This window comes from Rhipicephalus microplus, chromosome X (genome assembly GCF_043290135.1).
Source record: "Rhipicephalus microplus isolate Deutch F79 chromosome X, USDA_Rmic, whole genome shotgun sequence".
In the NCBI taxonomy this organism is placed as follows: Eukaryota; Metazoa; Arthropoda; class Arachnida; order Ixodida; family Ixodidae; genus Rhipicephalus; species Rhipicephalus microplus.
The window spans coordinates 238,760,898-238,784,623 of NC_134710.1; the positions used below are offsets into that span (position 1 = coordinate 238,760,898).

At 47.1% G+C, this 23,726-nt stretch overlaps 1 long non-coding RNA gene across 1 annotated transcript in view; it reads right to left on the reverse strand.

Annotated features, from left to right (window-relative positions):
- The window catches only part of LOC142776024 (uncharacterized), a 68,569-nt gene that overhangs the window by 11,289 nt on the left and 33,554 nt on the right, over positions 1-23,726 (reverse strand). Inside the window, exon 2 of the long non-coding RNA XR_012887240.1 lies at positions 10,233-10,354. This is a non-coding gene — a long non-coding RNA (uncharacterized LOC142776024). The remainder of the gene's footprint in view (positions 1-10,232; positions 10,355-23,726) is intronic.

Consider the following 23,726-nt stretch of genomic DNA (forward strand, 5'->3'; position numbering starts at 1 on the left):
GCCAGAACATAATCGAAATTCAGATGACGAAAAAGGAGACGATGACAACTCAGACACTTTCTCTGTGAAAGATATGGGGAGTGAATGTAGGTGGGCTAATCAAAGCCTTCTACAATATCCCGGCAAAATTACTTATCACCTCGCTTCAGTCACATGACCAAGGATCTCAGTTATTTAGAGGTTGACCACCTCATAAACATCCGTATGGGATAAAATATTAAAACGAAGTGTCATGATATAAAGGACATATGATTCAACGACGATAATTAGCCCAGTTTGGCCCATACAGGTCTCTAGAAAGGAGGAATGCTATAATGCCTCTAAATTTCTCAAATCGAAGCATTTAGCACCGAGATGAAATGGACCTTAATGAAAAAAAAAACGATACTGTCACAAACGAATTCATACCCCCTTACAATGGTCTGTATCAGGAAAATTGAGCAGTTTCAACGCTTGTCTTCCTAAATTGGACGAAAATAAATGCTGTGCCAGAAACAAGACTACCTAGTGCAGCCGTACGATTATGGCGGTGATTCTTGCTCGTACGCGGAAAAAAAAAACCACGCATGCGCGGGAATCCCGTGCGCTCCGCTTTCTGCCACGGTCTTCTCCGCCGCCGGAATCCACATTGAATGCGCACTCTCGTGGGAGCCGGGCGCGCGAGGCGATACTAGTTCGTTTTGCTGTGTAGCGCTGCGATGGGAACGGTTGGAGAGAAACACACCGCGCGCTCGCCATATCGGAGGACATGTAGTTAGCTGCATGGTTACAGCGGCTGCCGCGGGAGGCCGCGACGTACACTTTAGTGATGCAACTTCTTTCCGCCATGCCACCCCTCCCTCCTTGGTCTTTCCAGCACTCTCGTAAGGGCGAGGAAGAGAGAAAGTGCTCACAGCCCAACTCGTACTGGTAGGATTCTAAAAGAAAATTTTTAGCTCTAGCTGATTTGCGAAGAAATATAGTTCAATGAAGCCATTCGATGATTACTTGGATAAGGGTTGCAGAGCTCTTTGTAATATTTAAAATCAACCAGAAGGCAGTTTCTTACGAGAAAATTTTGTTCGAAATAATCATTTCTAAATACCAGAAAAAAAGCTTAATTAATATACTAATCATCGCAATTGGAAGCTCCGATTGAGGTGATGTTGAAACTGTGCGATTAGGAAATGTGGGCGCAGTGTGACGTGAGGCGGGACCCTCCCTTGGCGCAGCAAAATGGGGTAAGAAAAACGGCAAGTCGTCTTAAATACTTAAATCGACCGCTATTCTAAAATTGTATATAGGCGCAGAGAACTATTTCGCCTAACTTCCAGGAAAACTCAGCGCTCCCGCCACTATAATGGGAATACCTTGGCTCCAGTTAGAAGCAAAATGGCGGTGCACCCTCCAACTGTAACCATCATGGCAAAGCAGCTATGAAAGGCGGAAGCGACTTTTATCTCTTAGGTGACGTGCATGTAATTCCCAATATCCGCGCGGCGTCCGTGCATACATACACCTTTAACACACTAATTCTGTCTGCCAATGGACGCCGTAGAATATCTCAGCTCCTCATTATTCGGCTGCTAACATATACCACTCCAGCTATTCCAGATACTACAGAAAGACGTGTCCTGGGCAACTCCCTCCTCGCCCATGGGCTGGAAAAACGATAACGACGCTGAGTGGTCCGCTCATGGTGTTTAAGAAGGACGACGAGCCATTCTTCACTCGACCTGGCTCTTGCCGATGCTGCCCTCCCTCTGTGCTTTATATCTTCCTTGCCCCCAAATGCGCCGATCGCCTGGACTTGTATAAGCTCCAGCGGGAGCCGGCAACAGCTGCCGATTTCCGATCTCCTAGCAAGAGTGTATCTATCTCTCCCACGAAGGCGATCCCCAGGCGTCTCGAGGAGCCATGCATCGCGGCTATGCGGAGGGTCGTCCGGCTTTGGTGGGGCTATGAAATGAGGCTATAAATATTCGAAGCGCATCATCTCTCGCCCTGTGCGCGCCGCTTGGAGACGCACTCACACACTGGCGGCCGGATGGCACGAGTTGGTGGTGCGGGAACAGAGGGCGGGTTCCGCCGGGGAGAGCAATGTTTTATATGCCCCGCATCCGATGCGCGCCCAGGATATGCAGAGCTCTTGCGCGCGGGGTCCAAGCGAGCCCCGTGTGGCGCGGCCCCTAAATTACGAGCCGACGTGTCCGCGATGTTTTTGATAATGCCACAGTGCTAAAAGATAGCGCGCGGAGAAAACGGCCGGAATAAGGATCTCAAGGAAAGAGGCGCTCATTGTCGGCCTGCCGCCCGCAGGCGCCCCTGCTAACAAGCAAAGCCGCTGAGGACCCATTAAGATTTAAAGATGTCTGCGCGCCGCGAAAAGCCTACACGCACGCACGTCGCTGTGTATTTCCGTGGCGGCCACCCGCGGCAGTTTTATGGGGCACGATGCGGCTCGTTTTCATTTGGAGGCGGCCACCCCCCGCGCAGCGCTGCTGCGAACGACGTGGGCTTTATTGCTGTAATGCCTCCCGATTACAGGGTTGCCTAATTTATTGGTACATGGGAGCGCGAGACCACACGGGTTGTGCCGACCCCCTTCCTCATTTGGGCCCATAAATCTGGGCCTGCATCATTTCGCCACGGTGTATACGTTGCCAGCCTCGTGAGCGTCCAATACCGCGTTTTAGCAACTTTTGGCTATTTCACCTAACTATGCGATATTACTACGTTCAGCTCTGTACTCTATTGCACAGCCGTTCAATATGTCATCCTTGTCAGTTTCGAATGATATAATGCGGTAGGAAATATTTTTGCGGCATCATAAAGTAATAATGAGCGCAAATATGTATGAGCAATCATGATGATGTCTTTCATTTTAAACATTTGGTAAGGAAAAATGAAAGGTTATGGTTCTGAAGAAGAATAATGCATACGAATAGTTGTTGTATATCTGCGAGGAAATATGCAGATGCACTCTGTCCGTCTGCATCATTGTCACTGCTAACTTGGAGCAATGTCGCATATCCGTACCCGTGGTCGTTATATCTGAATATATACGGAAGTCCCGAGCTGCTTCGGTAAGGCATCGCAGCGCGTGTTCGCGGTTTTCGCCGCCGGCCGAGAATGCCGCATGGGTTCCAGGCTCACGCCTATATGTATGCACGTGCGGCGTCACCGCACTGCTATAGCTCTCGCTGCATGCGGTGCGCCTCGGGGATGAAGCACACTCACCGCTGTTGCGTCCCGCTGCCAGTGACGTCTTCGAGGCGAGCGCGATGTCGCCGCCACTCAGTTCCGCGAACGCAGCGACTGTTGAGGCTGACCATTGTGTCGCGGGACGGTGCGCTGGCGCCACGGCTGGGCCCTGCGGAATGCGGCGGCGGTTTCGGGGAACGAAAGATTCGTCGCTGCTTCTTGGAGGGATGGGTCCACCCGGAACAACTGAGCATAGAGCTGAGGGGAAGTCGGGTTCCGGGTGGACGATTCACCCCCTTGATCCCCCCCTCTTACTGCGGGCCGCCCCTGCCTTTCGTGAAGTGGACTGATGGACCGAGATAGAGGGAGAGGGGCGGCAACGAGAGGGATAGAAAGGACGGAGGAGACGGCGGGCGGAGAAGGGGGAACAACGATGACCAGTTAACTTTTCTTTGAATGCAAATAAATCCTTTTTTTCAAGTTTCCTAAATGGACGTCCTGCTTTCATGACCTGCCTGATCTTGGTCATCCCACCCAATCTACCCCGACGACGCTACAAACTGGATGGCAGCGGTGGAATCAAGAAAAGGCATGCAGAAAACTGCGGACGGAAGATCGACTTCTGTGGATCCGGGATCAGCAGAACGAGACCTCGTGGCTCCGGGAGGCACAACCGTCGCAGTAACGGCATGAAGTTTTGGACGACTCCAGGAAACTAAGGACGAGCAGCAGAAGGCAGACCAGACGATCTGGGATCGGCGGTCCTGTGAACGTGGCTCTGGGAGACACGTCCTTCGCCAGCTCGAGGTTGGAAGTAGCTGCGGACGGAAGATCGACTTCTGCGGATCCGGGATCGGCAGAGCGAGACTTCGTGGCTCCGGGAGGCACAACCGTCGCAGTAACGACTACCGGAAACTAAGGACGAGCAGCAGAAGGCAGACCCGACGATCTGGGATCGGCGGACCTGGGAACGTGGCTCCGGGAGACACGGCCTTCGGCAGCTCGAGGTTAGGTGAGTGCTTGAGCGATCACGTTTTGCCGGACGATAAGAACAGGGTTCTATCGGGCAATTGGCTCTGAAGGGCCGCCACAAGTGTGCGGTGAATATTGCAGAAGTATTGGTTGGCTCTTGTGAAGATATGGATATCGGAGTGTTAAAGAAAGAAGAGCTGTTGCTGTTAGCAGTAGAGCTCAGCTTGGATATCAATAGCAGGTTAAGGAAGCCCGAAATTCGCAGTGCGATAATCGAAGGGGGTTTCGAGGAGGACGAGCTCAGCGAGGCCTGGGAAAAGATATGTGAGGAGAAGAAACAAAGGGAGGAAGAAAAGAGGGAAAGAGCGGAAGAGAAGGAAAGGCAGGAAAGGAGAGAACAAAGACAGGCCGAAATTGAGCTCGAGAGAATAAAGCTAGAGCAGGCGAGATTAGCACGCAGTGCAGATGCGGCGCCGCCGCATACTGAGAACCTGAAGATGACGAGTTTGCTTCAGCCGTACAAAACAGGCGAGGACATTGGTCTCTACCTGATTAATTTTGAACGGATCTGTGAGAAACATTCATTTCACCAGGACACCTGGCCAGAGCGGTTGCTTGCGTTGTTACCGGGTGAGGCCTCGCAGGTCGTGGCCAGACTGAGCGCAGCCGAGGCAGGCGTATACAGTTCAGTGAAGTCGACATTACTCGCAAAATACAGGCTCTCCACAGAGGAATTTCGGAGGAGATTTAGACGGGAAAGAAAGAAGCCTGGTGAAAGCTTTGTTGAGTTTGCGTGTAGCCTGAGCGATAATTTTTCAGAGTGGGTGAAAGGAGCAGGTGCGGATAACTTAAGTAAACTGAGGGATCTAATTTGTTTGGAGCAGTTTTATGACACCCTGCCGGATAACGTGCGCCTGTGGGTCAAGGATAGGCAGGAAGGTGTGTCTGTTAGGAGTGCAGCACAGCTTGCCGACGAGTACGTGGCCAGTCGAGGCTTCAGGACCCCGATCAACAGCGCACATCACTATCAAAGGCCTGCACCACGGCCCCAAGCTTACACTCGAGGACCGCAAAGCGCAACAAAAGAGCGAGAGGAAACTAATCAAAATTCGGCGCGTGCTGAAGGCAAGCTGAAAGAGCCGGAAAAGAACAGAAAGGAGGTCAGAAATCATTTAGAAGAGTTAGAGTCGCGAGCTAAGGCGCTATGTTTCAAGTGCAACGAAACAGGTCACTTTGCCCGAAACTGCTCAAAAGGTAGGCCAGTGTTTGCTTGCGTAAGCGATCACCCGAGTAACCTAGATCTTTTGAAACCTTACACGACAGATTTAATGGTTAATGACAAAAGGTGTAGGGTACTCAGAGACTCCGCGGCCACTATGGACGTAGTCCATCCGAACTACGTAAAAAGTGAAGACTACTTATCCGAATGCGCGTGGATAAGACAGGCCGTCAGCGAAGATTCAGTGTGTTTACCTATGGCAAAGGTACACATTCGGGGTCCTTTTGGAGCGATCGAGACAGTAGCAGCAGTCTCCCGTGGGCTACCAGAGGGCTACCCGTACCTTTTCTCGAACAGCTCGGAGTCACTACTCAACGACAGGGGGTGCACTTTTGCTGATGCCCAGGTCATGGCTTTGACGAGATCGAAAGCACGCGTATTGGCTCAGCAGCTGCGTTACGGGGAAGGGGAAGGTGCCAAAGCGAAAGAGTTAACAACTGAATCCGAAGAAGTTAAGCCCGACGAGGCACTTATCCCTATTCCTCCGACCGAAAATCCGGAAAATGGTCAGATTAAGAAGCCGATAATTGAGAAAAGAAAGAAACCTTCGAAAGGAAAAGATCATAGTTTGCAGGGGTCCGTGTTGGCCCCAATCTCGCACAGCTACGAGCGCATGCTAGGGGTTGACAGGGAAGCGTTACGGCTGTCTCAGAAAACTGACCCTAGTATAGCGGTTATGAACAACGGAAACAGTGAAGGTGTTTCGTCAAGAAACATCTCTTTCGAAGTGAGGAACGGTATCCTATATCGTAAATACCGAGATAGGCGAGGGCAGTGCTACGATCAATTGGTGGTGCCATCACCATACCGCAAGGACCTACTCAGTCTTTGTCACGATCACTCATGGGCAGGACACCTGGGCATAAATAAAACCAAGAAAAGATTGCTACAGGAATTTTATTGGCCGGGGTGTTTCAGGGACGTGCAGAATTTCGTGAAGACTTGTGACGCTTGCCAGAGAGCCGGTAGGTCTAACGACAAATGGAAGGCCCCGATGGTAAAAGTGCCCATTATTTCTGAGCCCTTCCGCAGAGTTGTTGTAGATTTGGTGGGGCCGTTGCCGAAAACAAGTGCGGGGAACAGATACATTCTCACACTATTGTGTCCTGCAACGAAGTTCCCCGAGGCGGTGCCCTTACAGGAGGCAACTTCGGTCGAGGTAGTCGATGCGTTGCTTTCTATATTTTCGCGCCTCGGTTTCCCTGCCGAAATGCAATCGGATCAGGGAACCGTTTTCACGAGTGCTCTCACGACCATGTTTCTCGAGAAATGTGGCGTTAAAATTTTGCATAGCTCGGTTTACCACCCACAAAGCAACAGTGTGGAGAGATGGCATGCTACCCTAAAAAAAGTATTGAGAGCTGTTTGCCATGAAAGGAAGTGTGATTGGGATGGTTGTTTACCGGGCACGCTATTTGCGTTGCGCACAGTGCCACACGAGGGAACCGGGTTCGCACCGGCAGAGCTGGTGTATGGCCGGAATCTTCGAGGTCCGCTGAGGCTAGTCCGCGAACTGTGGGAGGATGATCGGGGGCCTAAATGTGTGATCGAGTATGTGTTGAACCTAATGCAAAGGTTACATAAGTGTCGTGAGATCGTGAAGGGCAACCTAGAGGCGAGGCGAGACGCTTCAAAGCGCTACTATGATAGAAATGCCAGGACGCGATCATTCAACCCGGGCGACAAAGTGATGATATTGAGGCCTAATCGCCAGAATAAACTGGAAGTCCACTGGGATGGACCTGCCGAGGTTATCAGTCGCCTTTCGGAAGTAAACTACACCGTGAGATTACCTGGAAGAAAACGCGAGGACAGGGTCTACCACGTAAACCTAATGAAGCCATTTTTAGAGCGAGCAGCAATTGTTAGCATCGCCATGAATGTTTCAGAAGAGGTTTCTCTAGAGGTACCTTGTTTTCCTGGGAACACGGGCCCTAGTGTAGAAGAGATAATCGCGTGTGCAGTTAACAAAGACGAGTTGGGTACAGCTAAAGTCGAGGATCTGAAGAGCCTTATTCAGGAATATCTGGAATGTTTTGGGGAAAGGCTCGGAAGGACTCATTTGGTACAACATGATATCGAGCTGACTACAGAGGTCCCTTTTAGCTCGAAGGCGTACCGCGTGTCTCCGCGACAGCTGGACTTAATGAAGGCGGAAGTTAAAAGGATGCTTCGCCTTGGCGTGATCAAAGAAGCATATAGTGACTATTGCTCCCCTTTGATGTTGGTCGAGGTGCCGGGGAAAGAACCACGGCCATGCGTCGATTATCGCAGGTTGAATGCGATCACAAAAGACCAGGTGTACCCGTTGCCTAACATAGAGGAAAGGGTGGAGCTGGTAAGCCGGGCTACCTTCATTTCAACCCTAGATTTAGTGAGAGGATATTGGCAGGTGCCCTTAACTGAACGAGCAAGTCGGTATGCAGCATTTGTAACACCCTTTGGCGTTTATCAGCCCGTCACCATGGCCTTTGGTTTGAAAAACGCACCCTTCTGTTTTTCAAGGTTAATGGATCGGGTGCTAGAAGGACTAGAAGAATTTGCGGTGCCATATCTAGACGACGTGGCCGTATTTTCTAATGATTGGGAGTCTCATTGGCAGCACACACGAACGGTGCTTGAAAGAATCAAAGGGGCGGGCCTGACTATTAAAGCCGAGAAGTGTCAGTTCGGCCAAGCCCGTGTCACGTATTTGGGACACGACATAGGGCAGGGAAAACGGGAACCAATGAAAGCCAAAGTAGCTGCGATAGTCAACTTCCCAAGACCCGTAAACAAAAGGGAGGTGCGAACATTTCTAGGAATGACAGGCTATTACCAGCACTACATTCCAAATTATTCGGAGCTCGCCAGCACGCTAACCGACAGCCTGCGAAAACCTGAACCGGAAGTGGTAACTTGGAGCACCGAGAGGGAGGAGGCCTTCCAAAACTTGAAGAAAGCTTTGTCTTCTCGGCCCGTGCTTGTCGCGCCAGACTTTAGCCGAGAATTCATTCTCCAATGCGACGCCAGCAACCGAGGTCTAGGTGTCGTCTTGGCCCAACTTAACGAGGGAGGTGAAGAGCATCCGGTGCTCTATCTCAGTCGGAAGCTGACTCCCCGAGAAGAGGCTTTCAGTGCCTCGGAGAAAGAATGTTTGTCCATTGTGTGGGCCATTCAAAAACTAGGATGCTATATTCAAGGCACAAAATTCACGGTCGAGACTGACCACTGCCCGCTTTCATGGCTGAAGCAAATGTCCAATAAAAACGGGAGGCTGTTGAGATGGAGCCTCATACTACAGGAGTATAACTTCGAGGTCAAATATAGAAAGGGGAACCAGAATAAGAACGCCGATGGACTGAGCCGTGGATTTTAGAGTCGAACACTGATTTTCTTGTTGCTGTTTCTTTTTTTACTGATGTGTTTCTATCGCGGCTGAGGTCACGGCATTTAGATTTTTTTCCAAGGGCTGACCACCACAAAAAAAAAAAGAAAGAAAGAGAGGGCAATCATGGGGTAAAATTATGGCAGTCTTGGCGTCCGGTGGGCGTGTCGCTCGGGCACGCCGACCAGAGTGTGTGTGCTTGTGTTGTGTATCCCTGGAACAGGGTTATTGGTGATGCGAGTGCTGAGGCCCAGAGAGGCCGAGTGTTTGCACATGTCGTCTCGACGCTTCAGGTGACCCGACAGTTGGCCACCCTCGAGTCGAGTCTTTCGGCGGCGGAGGAGTCTGTTGCGTCCCGCTGCCAGTGACGTCTTCGAGGCGAGCGCGATGTCGCCGCCACTCAGTTCCGCGAACGCAGCGACTGTTGAGGCTGACCATTGTGTCGCGGGACGGTGCGCTGGCGCCACGGCTGGGCCCTGCGGAATGCGGCGGCGGTTTCGGGGAACGAAAGATTCGTCGCTGCTTCTTGGAGGGATGGGTCCACCCGGAACAACTGAGCATAGAGCTGAGGGGAAGTCGGGTTCCGGGTGGACGATTCACCCCCTTGATCCCCCCCTCTTACTGCGGGCCGCCCCTGCCTTTCGTGAAGTGGACTGATGGACCGAGATAGAGGGAGAGGGGCGGCAACGAGAGGGATAGAAAGGACGGAGGAGACGGCGGGCGGAGAAGGGGGAACAACGATGACCAGTTAACTTTTCTTTGAATGCAAATAAATCCTTTTTTTCAAGTTTCCTAAATGGACGTCCTGCTTTCATGACCTGCCTGATCTTGGTCATCCCACCCAATCTACCCCGACGACGCTACACCGCCCTTCCTGTCCTTTAGCTCGTTCCTGGTGCATCTTAAGTGCGACCACCTCTGCCTTCTTCGAACTCGGTAATCACGTTTATGGCGCATGGGCGAGCCACACTGGGCGGTACCTCGCACTGCGCCGTCGTCGCCTACACGTCGCGCGGCAGTCCAAGGAGGTCGGCTTTGTGCCCCTCTCTTGTGCGTCTCGCGAGCGTGTGTTTGTATACTTGCCTGTTCTCGTTACTGCGCTGGGAACATCTGCTGATTCGATCATAGCGGGTTAGGAGGCTGCTAGGCAATGTTCTCGTGTGGCACATGCATGTACCTTGTTTAACGACACCCGCTGAAAGCCGAACAGAAAATTAAGAGCGACTTTTATGTTCTTCTTTGGACCTGTGAAGCCAAGTCTATGGCTATAGGAATAATGTTATTATTTGGGTTATTCTGAAATATCCCATGTATACGAATGTACAAGAAAAACGACCTATGTTAAACATGCCACGTGAAATGCTTTCACAATTGAATTCTTAACAAGTTTTGCACGAGAATGTACGCTCATCTTAAATACTCCAAACTTACACCATGAGCCCAAGAGGTTTCTAAAAATGGACTGCTGCCCGGAGTTCTTCTAGTTGAGACAGGTAGCCATGGGACGATGCTGCATGGGGAGGCGTGTGGAAAGCAGAAACAATGGGATGGCCCTGCATGTTTATAATAATAATAATAATAATAATAATAATAATAATAATAATAATAATAATAATAATAATAATAATAATAATAATAATAATAATAATAATAATAATAATAATAATAACCAAGGCACCATAATTAAGTAAGTAACGATGACATTTGTCGTACTTGTCAGCCATGAGACATGATGATAGTAACTTGCTTGTAAAGATCGTATGAGCCGGGTACGACCATTGATATAGCCGAAACGCGCACCACAGTACAGAACACACACCTCGTGCAATGGCGATAGCTCAAAGTCTGGACATCTGTTCGCCATGTTTGTTACGTCCCACGATGCCTATACACACGTATGGGTACGTTTGTTAGCAAAAAGACAACGAAAATGACTAAATGACCCCATGTAAAATAAATAAACATGTATTTAACATTAGCGCGCAAGTATATAGATTGCAGGCAGGCATTCCTTTTTTCTTTCCTTTCTCTTATCAGCTACAAAACTAACTTCATTTTCGTTTTTTACTTCATTTTGATTTGTTGCCAGCGCCTAAGGTAAACAGTGTTAAAGCATCCTTCAGACTAGATCACCTTCATATTTCGTGTTCTGGTCACTTATTGACGCGCCTCAGGGTGCGCAGTTTTGTGGTTTTTCAATGACGTTCTACATGAGGCTTTGACACAAACATTAATATTCAGTCTAGATATATGGTTGCATGGCCGAAGGGCAAGAGTGTATCACATACTACTCAAGGCGAAAAACATTACTTAGGCCGTATTAATGATACGTTGCACCATACCCTCCTTTCTCCTCTCTTTTCCGTTCTTGCAGGCACCCATCCATACCGCCGTCATCGGTGTAGTCCCCTCGGTGCAAAAATGTGAGTTCCATAAGTGCGGCCAAGAATAGCCAGCTACAATACATAGAGCTCGCGTGCTACCAAAGATAAAAAAAGTAGTTGCCAATTCTCCTAAACAAAAAAAATAAAGAAATGACGATTCACGAACACTGTCGTCGCTTTAATAAGAATCGCACACCACGTAGTCGTCCTTCAAGACCCTGACGTGGGCACAAGCTGCAATTATACCGAGTAAGGCAACCGCACTACACACCTATAATTATAAATATATGTTCACTAATTGCGTATAGCCCATGAATTAAGGTGATAAAGGCGGTTGCATAGAGAACAGTCACTCCATATATAGTGAAAATCGGTGGCATTCAGGAAGCAGACCACACAAGTTTGGTTTTTTCATGGACCACTAGGCGGTTGTGTATTGTTTTCTATGTAGCACATCGACAGTGTACTTATTATTTAACGCTATCACCTTAAGTACTTCCGCTAGCAACTCTTTTTTTTGTATATAAACGCTTCAGAGAGCGACGTTTTTGACACTACTTTCAAAATATTTCCTGAATGTAGCAATGGCACTCTGTAGGCCGTACAAACAAAATATATATGCTTCGCAACTGTTCCATGTCATATTGGGACCAGGAGCGTAGCCAGACATTTTTTTTCGGGGGGGGGGGGGGCACTTTTTTGGTCTGAAGTGGGGGCCGGGCAGGCAGATGGGGTTGAGTGTCCCTTTGTGCTATGTATGTCATGGACAATGTGGGAGGAGGGGGGGAACGGGCTTGGTGTGCTACGCCGCCTTCTTTGTTATAAGGTCAATCACAAGAACTTTTGGTAATTCAACGATTATTTGCCGATTTGAATCCTCCTATTACCTCGTCGATTTTCATGCCGGTACTCCTATACCGTTCTTTCAGAAGGATATTTTTCCAGTGCAAAAATTATTCATGAATAAACATGGTAAGAAGGCTGAGGGCTGAAATAATATAACCATTTGTTTTTTATTGCCCACTTTCTTATAAGTCGCAACTGATAAGCGCTACGGGAGAAAGAAAAACAGAGGAGAGGGGAAAGACAAGTTTTATTTCTGAACAAAACTAGGTAATCGTCAAAGTAGTGGCAGACATCTAAGTGTCATGCTAACAGGGAGAGTATAGCACAGATAGGTTGGAAATAATATGGCACTGATGCTGCGTATTGTCAGTGAAAGAATACTACATTATGTGCATCTCGCCGAAAAATGCGCGCTGAGTTTCTGCGACCAATCCAGCCTGGAGCAGTCGGGCGAGGCAGTGGCTCACCGATCTGCCACGCATCGGCCTTCACCAATACATTAGAACGCTATAAGGCCGTTACGCGACAACGCGTGCATTTCAAAGAGCCCGTTCGATCAGTTGGCCGTCGAAAGCGGCCAGCCATTCGGGTACGTGAGAACAAGTGTACTTAGCGGAAAAACCTCGAATGCCAGAACAGGACAGTTGCAACACAGAGCCAGTCACTATAAAACGGGAGAAAGAGCGGAATAAATTCATTTCACCAGCGAAATTAATCATGCGTTTGAGGCCATGCATTTTCTTTCATGAGAATAAAATCGGAGTTTGCTGTTTGGCCGCTTAAATGCGTGTACAGAGCTTTTGAGTGGGGTAATTGTACTGGTGCATTAAAGGCCATGAGTGTCCACTGGCAAGCTGTATGTGATGAAGAGGGAGAAGTGCCCGCAGAACACTGTCATGCGGCCCTCGGCACGACATCGAAAGCCGCCATTTGCCACTTACCTCGACTAGTATCTTGACTGTAAAGACGCTCTTTCGGTATTAAACAAATAATATTTCTAGTTTAGTTCAAATAAGCAGTATTTTTACTGTAGAATTGTACATTATTGTCAATTCGCCAAACTTATTCTATTTGCCTCCCCTCACCCATTTGAATTGCCTTGCGAGCCCCGCCGTGTCGGCTTAATTCACGCTAACTGACCCTGAGCCTGAAAAGGTTGTAGACCCTGGCGTGTACTATCCCTGAAAAGCAAGTCTACAAAAGACAGAGAAAGACCGCTTCATTGATAAAAAATTAAAAGAAAAAGAAACAAATTTCTTAGGTTCCACCTGTCCAATAGGCACCATCTTAACGTTGAAGGTAGGGGAGAGTTGCGAAGTAATATTCACCTTGTTGTTTGTTTGGGTTTTTTGTTCGGAATTGTTGCAATAATGTATGTTACCACAGTGAATCATTGTAGAGGAATGCGCAAGAAAGGAGCTATATAACCACCTTCATACCAATGCTAGCATCACTTGAGCAAATACAGATTAACACACCACAGTTTATGCGTTCATTGCCTTCTCTGTTGTACACTAGTGTTGTCCAATACATGCAAAACGCATCACGGCGACACCACGAAGCAGCAAGTACCCCTGTATGATGGCATCGGAACACTGAGCGTCGTTGGCTCTACATTGTAAACAGATGAGCTCTGGCGCAGAACATCTGTGAATAATTGCTACGAAGCCGTCAAAAATAGGGCGTAGCAGTAGGCATCGTGAAAATCTAATGCAGCTAGTGATGCCACACTCAATACCATGGGCCAATGGTTAAGTGTGGTTAAGTGTAACCCTAGGTTCGCGTGTGGATAGTTTCCTCTAACTTGCAAGAAGAAGGAAGAAAAGAGAGATATAGAAAATAAAAGAACGGTAGGGAAGGTAGGGAGGATAATAGACTGTGTTCAATTCGCTCTAGATTACAAAAGGAGAAGGGAAGAGTGGAGCAAGAAACAGGAAAAAGGGAGAGACTTTTGACAACACCCACAATGAAGTGTATCACAGGTGGTCTCTGAATTCTATTGCCTTGAAGTACTGCAGGAGGGCTCGTGTGGCTTTGTGGGCCGATCTGCTTTGAAGCCAGGCTCCGAAGATTATTTCTTCTGTAGAAGGCCAATCAAGACTCATGGGAGAGTCTGGCGATGTTGTTGAAATTGGGGGCAGCAGCACAAGATATGAACAGTAATCGTTTACTCAGTTGCAGTTCAAAGCTTGCGCAACGGTTGGGAAGGCTGTAGGAATGCCCTGTTGTAACTAGTGCGAGGATGATATTAATAGAAGGGCCAGTTGGTTATACAGGGCTTGTGCTGTCCTGTTTCTTTCTTTCTTCATCTTTCTTTCTTTCATTGTAGCGCGCAAAAATTTTACATGATGATTTTCATATTCACAGAATGTAACAGAAATGTCTCGTATTGTGTCGGTAGAGGTTGGCAAGAACGCTCAAACACCAGGGCCCATCTGTGGCTGAAGGTGATGACACAGTTTTTGCACCGGTGCCATTCGCTAAAGTTGTTTGGCTGCAGGCAAGCAGGTTGTGTGGAGCAGTCATGCATTGCATGGGAGCCATGAAGCATTCACCTGTATACAAACGCGTCCATTCGCTAATAAAATGTTCAGCATGAGGCTTGCCTGTATTACGTCACGTTAACAGTATTACGTAACGTAAACAGTATCACTGTGAAAGTTTTTTTTTTTGTAAATACTAGTCAGATTTAAATTTTCTCGAAGTATAACTGAAAGAAAATGTTTTTTGCGAGCTGTGTGCCAAGGCGCATTTCATCTGCCAGCTTTATTACTTGCGCGAGAACTTGTTTCCATTGAACTACAAATTATAGGTATACCATTATAGTCGGGAATCTAGATAGTGTGACGTTGATTAATCGATCGATTATTATAACAATTGGCTGCCTTTAGTCCTATCGTTCGTGATTGAAGCCAACTTATACACGCTGAGGGCCCATCGTTTCTCCTCTCGTGAACGCTGCTGGCTACAGGCTTCCCTCGGCAAAACGTGTACTTGTGGACCGTGCATGTTTCCCCAGCGCCGCAGTCTAGGAACTCCGGGGACCTTTTTGTATGCAAATACTAACTTCGCGGCGTCTGTCAGCCACTCAGAATGAATGGGGGGCGTGCATGAAACAAGTGGCAGTTTGGCAAATATCGACACCTAGGTAGCATTGACCCGAACCGTGACCCTGCAGCCATGCCGGCTAAATGCAGACATATTTATGAAGCTTCGCCGAGCGGGAAATAAGAGGAAGAAAAGTCTCATCGCTACCGCTTTTGTCGGGCGTAGAACACGCGCCAGCGGCGTCGAAGCGTGTCTCGTAGGTCGTCGGCAATTATTGACACAGATACCGGGCCAATCGCTTTTTTCCGAACAATCACGTTGTATGTCAGAACGACGTCTCGCTTCACGCCCGGTGCTTTCTCAACGTCAAACGATGCTTGTGACGACCTGCGCTGCGTGACAACGAGCTCTCTCTCTCTCTCTGAGGCGACATGGCATGTGTTGTCTCGCGCGGTCAGTACACGCGTTCTGCGATAAGCGTTCCTACGCCCTGTTGAGCCTGTTCGTGCGTGGGTGGCATAATGCGTGCTGCTTCCCTCATGCAGGGGTGCCGCTCCGTGACGACGGTTATAATGGACAAGACTGAGAATGAATATTCCACAAACAAACGTCCAAGGATGTTCACAGTTTCTGCCAGAGTACATATACACGTCTTACTTTTCGACGCAGACAATTTTAGGGTTGCACGCCGAAGGGTCTTCCCTTTGTTTGCAAACGAACACTAAATGTTTCGCAACTTCCCGAAACGATCGCTTCGAGTGAGCGAGTAACGTGCAAATGGGTCACCCGGTGGTCTAATTATGAGCTATCAGCACGCCTGGAATAGCGGTAATAAGTTGTGGTAATCATGTGAGGTAAACTAACAATGAGGCAAAAAAGGGGGAGCCGAAATCGGACTGCGCATTTTAGATAAACTTCAAACATATGTTATGATGTTTGCCTTTGCCCATTACATCGGGCCACCACAGTGGCGCTCCGTTTCTCATCGTGTACAACAATGGCTTACGTAACCATGCAGGCACAAATAAGACGATCACATTCACACCGTAGAGAAAATGGGTGCCAACTGCCTACTTGGTATTAGGCACCCGGCTTGATATTTGGTTCACTCTATACTACCAGCATACAGTGTTCTCTGTCCACGTCTGTCTCGCGCCTAGATGTGTGCGTAAGTATGTATGACCAATGAGCTTCAACCAAGACTTTGCTATTACATTGGCAACCATCATGCATATGTACCTTTGCTAAGTACGTAACCGAGGAAATTGCAAATTATATTACACCTAATTGATGGAGTTGAGAATTACATTATAGCTGACAGAGGCTAACAACATTCAAAGTGACTTTAAATTGTCCAATGGTAAGAAATATGTGGCCATGTAATCAAAGACTTGCAATGAATAATCTACTTTGACATAACCACCTTCACTGATAATGAGCTCATCAGGGCAGGTGGCAGTTTTTCATTAGCAACATTCCAAGCGTAAGTGAGTTTTGAACGAAGCTGCGTATAACTACGTGATTCGTAGCTCCACCGAATAGTTATTTAATAAAAAATACGTAGCAGGTATGTTCCGCAGAAAGTGAGCAGACCACACTGGTCACCACTGGTCAATAAAAAAACACGGAAAAGGGCAAATAAATAGTAAATGAATTATTTATTTCTTTAATAATTCAATAGCTTGCACGGTGCAGTTCTGGCCCACGCAAACGGAGGTGAAATTGCTATACGCTGAGCTAAGAAAACCTTAATCTCTGAATTTCTATACCTTTCATGAAAAAGCTCATAGAGTCAGTCCCTTATGCATTCACCTAAGGCTACTCAAAGGTGAAAGCCATCGTCTCTTACTTATCAATTGATTCTGCTCCCCCACCTTCCGAAAGCTTTCTGCCCCTAACGTGGTTTTGCACTGCCTCCGAGATTCGGTGCGCCTCACCTAGTTGTGCATTGTTTCCGTGATCAGACCAGCCGAGCTCCGACGGCATGTGATGACGTCATCACGTGACGCGCAGACGTCACATGCTTTTATATTTTATGATGTGATCGTAACGTCATATGGTGACGTCATCGCGTGCTGATAATTTTTTTGCTTCACTCGTCCCTGACACCGCAGGACTCCGACGCCAATGGTCAAGTTTCACGTTTGATGAGGCATCTAAGGCTTTCGCCTTAATATATGTCACCTCAGTGCTATGTGCTGCACACCTTCGTTGGTGATCACAGAGTAAAACGGTTCATGAATCTTTGTGACTGCGGGCTTTGATAGCTTGCGGATATTCTGTTCATTGTGACATTCCTATAGCATATTACTTGGCGAAACCTAGCATCACAAACATCTTGAAAAATAAGAATTTTAGAATCTCTCAGTTGAATTGTAAGCCTGCAGTGCTGCTGGATCTATGGTGAAACAGCTTTACACAATCCGACAAGGTGAGTGAGTGAAACAACTTTGTTAGGTCCATAATAGACACGAGTTAACTCACCGTGACTTGGCTAGGCCCACTCGGGGATAGTGAGGTTAAACCTGACCACCCTCGCGCATACCCTGTGGACGGCCAGGATTTGAGAGGTGAGGTCCTGGGCCTTAATCGGCTTGTTCATTTCTTCTTGATAGAAAGGGGGACCGACAAAGGCACAGCCCCACAGGACATGCTCGAAGTCCACATAACCACCACCCAATGGACAATCCAGGCTTGAGAACTAGTCGGGGTATATTGTGTGCTGTTCCGTAGGACTCAGGTAGGTTCTTGTTTGTAGCAGTCTGAGAGTGACAGCTTCGGTCCTGCACAGCGAAGAGTGCGGCAGGGGCAGCACTTTTCCTGAGAGATAATGGTGCTTGCATATCCAGCTGTACGGGCAGAGAGGCTCGGATCACCCAGGAGATGACGCGTTACCCGGCACATGGTCATTGAAACCTCGTAAAGTCGAGTGCACCTCCTCGTTCGAATTGATTGAAGCTCACGAACGTGCAATCGCATGCGACAAAATGGTCGTTTGTTTATCGAATGGATAGAAGCTCTCAATGGTTCCGAAGTGTGCAGAAAACCAGACCAATGAGTCATTTTTGAGGTCTTTGACTTTTTTTGAAAATCTGTAGGACCTGGGAAGCCACCATACCCCTTTGAAATGCCTTGACAGCAGCCTTGTAATCTGAATAAGTTGTGTCATGTACAACGTCCATTAATGCAAGAGCAATGGCAACCTGCTCTGCAACGCTGCAGCTAGAAGTGCGGATGGTAGAGCAGTTGATTACCATGGAATCGCAGTCAACGACCACTCGCGAGAACGCTTTTTTTTTAGCGTACGAAGTGGCATCTACGAAGCAGGCTCGTTCCTTGTCCAAGCGGGCACTGGCGAGCACAGCTTTACCTTTTGCTCGTTTTCGTGCTGCGTTGTAGGTTGGATGCATATTGCGTGGCATCCACGGTATGAAAATCTTGGACCTTACTTCATTGGGCAGCTCCACAGCACCGGACCGACGACCGCGGGGTTGCGTCCCAGCATGCCGAGTATGACCCTACCCGCTGAGGTGCCGGACAGTCTGATAAACTGCGAAAACTCTTGCGTCTCAGCGATTTCTTCGAATGTATTAGGAACTCCCAGCTTCAGGTGGTCAAGGCGAATAAAATTTTATTAAAAGAAAAACTGGTCTGCCTCTGGACTTGATGAATTAACTTTTCCTTCTTTTTGAATCTGCAGACGACACCCACCAAAGCATCAACAGGAGTGGGAGGCACAGCTGACTAGCCCAAGTCCTGAGGACCAGATAGAGCTGGTGAATGGGTCCAGGCTAATAGCCCATGTCCGCGGCTGCCTGATTGAAGGTGACCGCCCACCTCCGAGCATGAACAGCCTGGTGAACAAAATAAACTGCATTCTCTCACGTTCACATAACACTGCTATTGTCTTTGCATTAATGAATTGATGACGAAGGCTTCTTTATATTAAAGCTCGCGCCTTGCTCTATGTAGATAACTAACGCTGCTGCCCAAAAAGAAGGGAGCGTGGTGTTCTATTCTAGGTGTATGCATACTGTTTCCGTGTCGCGCAGGCGTTTCCTATAACTTACATACACGGTCGAGGAAACTATGCACTGCACTTGCTTGTTTTGCAGTGCGCAAACCTGGCAAAAAGCCTTTTAACTGATCTGGCTACCTTCACAAATGCGGTATTAATGTTTGTGGCTTCGGTATGTGCTGAATTATAGAAATGATTGTTCAGTAACTGGCAAACTGTAGTTGACAAACATACACCTCCATCACACAAAACCCATATAGATGTATGGTTATAGCGAACAGATAGGTCACGCATGGAGCCCAAAGAGGACTGCTACATAATAGGTGGGGTCACAGACCGTCATGGAAGTGTCTTGAATTAATTCAAGTGGCTGCTAAATTGATCCGATTGACACGCTGTACCAACCCGTTCTGCGTTACTGCGAAAGCCAGGAATTGGCAGTGTCGACAATGAGGTGTATGTAAAACGGTCAATGCGCTTTTGGCGTCACGGAAGGATTACTGGCTGAGCTTCTGAGCTTCTCGACATATAGGTAGTGAGGCGGGAGGAGCTCTGTCGCTGAGTCTTCTGGGTTATTGGACGCCGGAGAAATTTCCCAGTATCGTTTTCCTTTAAGAACGGATATCAGGGCTCTACGTGGGTCTGCAGTGACCTGTGATCAAAGGTCGAGTATCATATGCCGTTACATTACCTGTACTGGTTTGCCGGCTTCGAGAAGATTAGTGTCATTTTTGAATGTGTGAATCCATCATGGATTTAGGAACTAAAAGGCTAACTATGCTTTTATTTGGTCGGATTACGATTTGTTTTTGCCGTGTATGCTTTGCCTAGCGGGAGGTCTGAGGTGACGTTGAGCGGATGTCTAACCTGCAGTGCCTCAAAGGGCACTTCACCTCAAACTGAACGTCTGAGCATAAGTTCATGCATACGCTCAACGTACATGACGCTGCAGAAAATACAAATAAGCACGAGTGAAAAATAGTAAAAAAAGAAAAAAAAGTGATCGACCGTTAAGAAACTTCTCTCCAAACCACAGTGCGTGAAATTGAAATGATGGTCATAAATCAAACACACGTCTTCAATTATCTTTTCTACAATTGCCATAAGAATATATGATGGTTCGCAGAACATGCAACATGTCCCCGCTCAAGGCACTGCCTTCCAATGCCTTCTCTAACAATATTTCGGTTAATTCTGCTCCTCGCACTGTCAATTTGATTGTTCTTATCTACATATCCACAAGTTGTAAGTGGGGAATAGGCAGATACTAATATTTATGTATTTTATTATTTAATTATCATTTATTTATTTATTTGTTGCACCCCAATGGGCCCAAATAAAGATTTTCCATACCATACCATACCCATAAGTCACACTATGTGTATATAGGATATCTTATAGAAGGATATAAACTAAGCCAGTAATTATAACGAAAAAAAACAGCAATAACTGGGCCATAATAGGTCAAAAATGGCACCGTGACTGACATGAATTTTCTGGGAAGGAATGCCCTTTCGAGAGGAACGTTCTCAGTATGGCTGCGTCGTTGAATGTTGCACAGTGAACGAACACACTTCACTCGTATAGGTTAAGTAATATATATCTAAAAGTTAAAGATTACCAATATAGTTATCTAATGAACTTGCCGCACGTGAATGCGTGGTCGTGGCTGACGCCTACGCATTCAGTTCGTGACGTAGGCAATCGCAATCGAACGTGCAATCGCATGCGACAAAATGGTCGTTTGTTTATCGAATGGATAGAAGCTCTCGTCGTTAGTTGCCACCCAGACGGTCAACATTTGATGGCAAGGTCAGCACTTCTTTGGAGAAAGAGAAAAGTTAATTTCATCTAGTGCAGCATGGATATATACCGAATTGAGCATCCTCAAGCCTGGTATTTGATTGGGCGTGTACCCTGTTAATATCGTTCAACGGATGTTCCACAAAGTGAGCGTGACTTGCGGGGCAGGGAGTATGTATATCATTAATGTGAAAATCGTTGGACAAGCTGCTGTTACAAGAACTCCGCTTCCAAATGTGATTTACGTGACTGTTCCACGTAGTAACAGTAAAGTCGACCTGACAGCATGAAGAAAACTGTCTTCTTTATTGGTCGTCTAAGTTTATGCCGGCCGCATTACGACTCGGCTCAATAATGGCGTCCACAAGACGATGACCATTGATTCCGCTGCAACCCGCAGTTTTTCGACTATTTATGGCCCCGACACGCTCGTTCCGTCTTCTATCACCGACCTTATACTTTGAACGTAGTTCACTGGCACAACGAATCCGAAAGAAGAGAAAGCGGTGCAGCGAACTACATACAGTAGAAAGACAGTGCGTGCGTCGATAACTGGGCACAAAATCATTTATCAAGAAGTGTGCTGTAAAGATCGCACAACCATCCATCTTTTCGCACATAAAGGAGAGTGATTCAAGAGGAGGGAACTGGAGAGGGTTCCGACTGGAATGAGCAGCGGTCCACATACGCGGCAGCACGGCGCCGCAAACCGGGCGGCCCTACGCGACGCTCCGCATAACTCAGTCGTCGTTGAGAGGCGGCCGCTTCGAGTGGGCCGAAAATAGAAGACTTTTATTCGTCAACAGTCAGCGACGCGGCTCCTGGCTCGTTTTACGGCCGGCCAGGAAACGAGTGGAGCGCTAAAGCAAGCAGTTAAAACATGTGTCAAGCTCGATCAGCGTTAGCGAAAAGCAGGCGCGAACGCCAGCAGCAGCCGTGTTGCTACCGCGCCAAATGTGTCGTGACGAGGCGCACGGCACTGAACGTGTCCAACAGAGGCCGAGAGCTGTCACTATGCTGAAGATGAGTAACCATTAGTGGGTCTTAGGGGATCAACGAAACTCCCATGAATTATAAATAATGGTGCCTTATCATCGGGAGGAAAAATGAAGAGCTGTCTGATTGGTGTGTACTTACAATGAAGGCTTTGTTTACTAAAATGACAGCGACACGTATCAGTCAATCAGTGTTTATTCAATGAACTTAATACAAAAGTGGTTACAAAGTATTTGGACCATTAGCCTGTGTGGCTAGTTACTAGTTCAATCTAATACATGAATATTTTTTACATGTCTGGAGCAGAGGAGCACATGATATGGTTATGAATCATTATAAAAGTTCAATGACTGAGTTGCTGCAAGTGTATACTATGTATAATGAAATGCACATGACAATAAATGAGAAACTGCTGCTAAGGCCTAAGTACACAAGTAATAAAAAAGAAATAATGGCATACACTGTGTGAAAAGTACAAAAGACGGGGCACCCGAAAAGAATGGGCTGAATTTTCGCATAAGGCTGCGTTGAAGGACAAATAACAATAGAACTTGCATCAGAACAAAGAATAAAAAAAAAAGAAGAAGGAGATATGTACCAGGTCAGGCATAAAAAATTATCTTTAAAAACACGTCATGGCTCCATGTCTATTTTGAATGGCTGAATGAATGAATTAATTTTTTTGCTATCGACAGACATCTAATTACCACGAATGAAACACCAAGAAAGATACACTCATTAAAGAGAGCAGTTTTCTATGAATATATACTTGTGGCCACATCATCTGAATAAATCAGTGTAATTTAAGACTGCAATGCTTCCGTTTTTGAACTAACTACACAGTATTGGACACGTATATTTTGTTCCTAGATGAAGTGCCTCGAACATTCAACTGAATTTATTTTAGCTTACTTCATTTTCTTATGGGAGCCCGAAAAGGGATAACTGAAAATTTTGGTTAGGCTTACGGACACTAACTTTGCGCGACCATTCTAAACAAATACTTAAAAACCCGTGCAAATCTAAAATGCCTCACGTAGTTTTGTATATTCTTACTGTATACGTATCAAACAAAAGCTTACGGAAAATATTTGGTGGCAAGCGTCAAGATCTCCAGAAATTACACTACATTATTATTTTTAGCGAACTTGAGTAAATTGCTACATTGTTGTCAAAATTTTTCAGTAAATTACGAAGATCGAAGTTTCTAAAAAGTTGCAATATTTTGACATACTCTAACACTTCTCACCCCACCGTCTTTACTCTCACTGCAAGGTCACAAACCGGACGTATATCTGGTTGACTTTCCTGCCTTGCCTTTTTACTTGGAAATTATTCTGCACAAATCACTTTCTCAATTCAAGGGCATTGCATGGCAAAACAAAGAGAAAGGCTGGTCATGAACGCAGTTAATTTTACAACAGTTCATATTACATGAGTGCAACGAACTGGTCTGATTTATACATAAATAGTTCAGGCATAGGTTTCCCACTAGGGTTGTGGGAAGTCTCTTAGCACCGCCCCCTTCTTCCTCCAGGCTCCCCATAAAGAAGCTTCGCGGTGGATGCAGAGATTAAAATATGAAGTGACGACGTGCTTTTCACGACGACCTGCCTTTGGTCCTCGGCTTTGTGGGCGTGAAAAAGGGAAACAAACAGCTCTTGGTATGCAATGAAAGTGGGGATCAGCCGCCATTATTGTCAAAAACTTGCCTACGTGGAGACTTCTTTAACGTGGGCACCGCCATATTGCCTAGCGGACGGCGCCGTTCCTGAGGTATTCGTATACGGTTGCAGTAGCAGGTGATTTCTTTTTTAATTCTGGCGCACT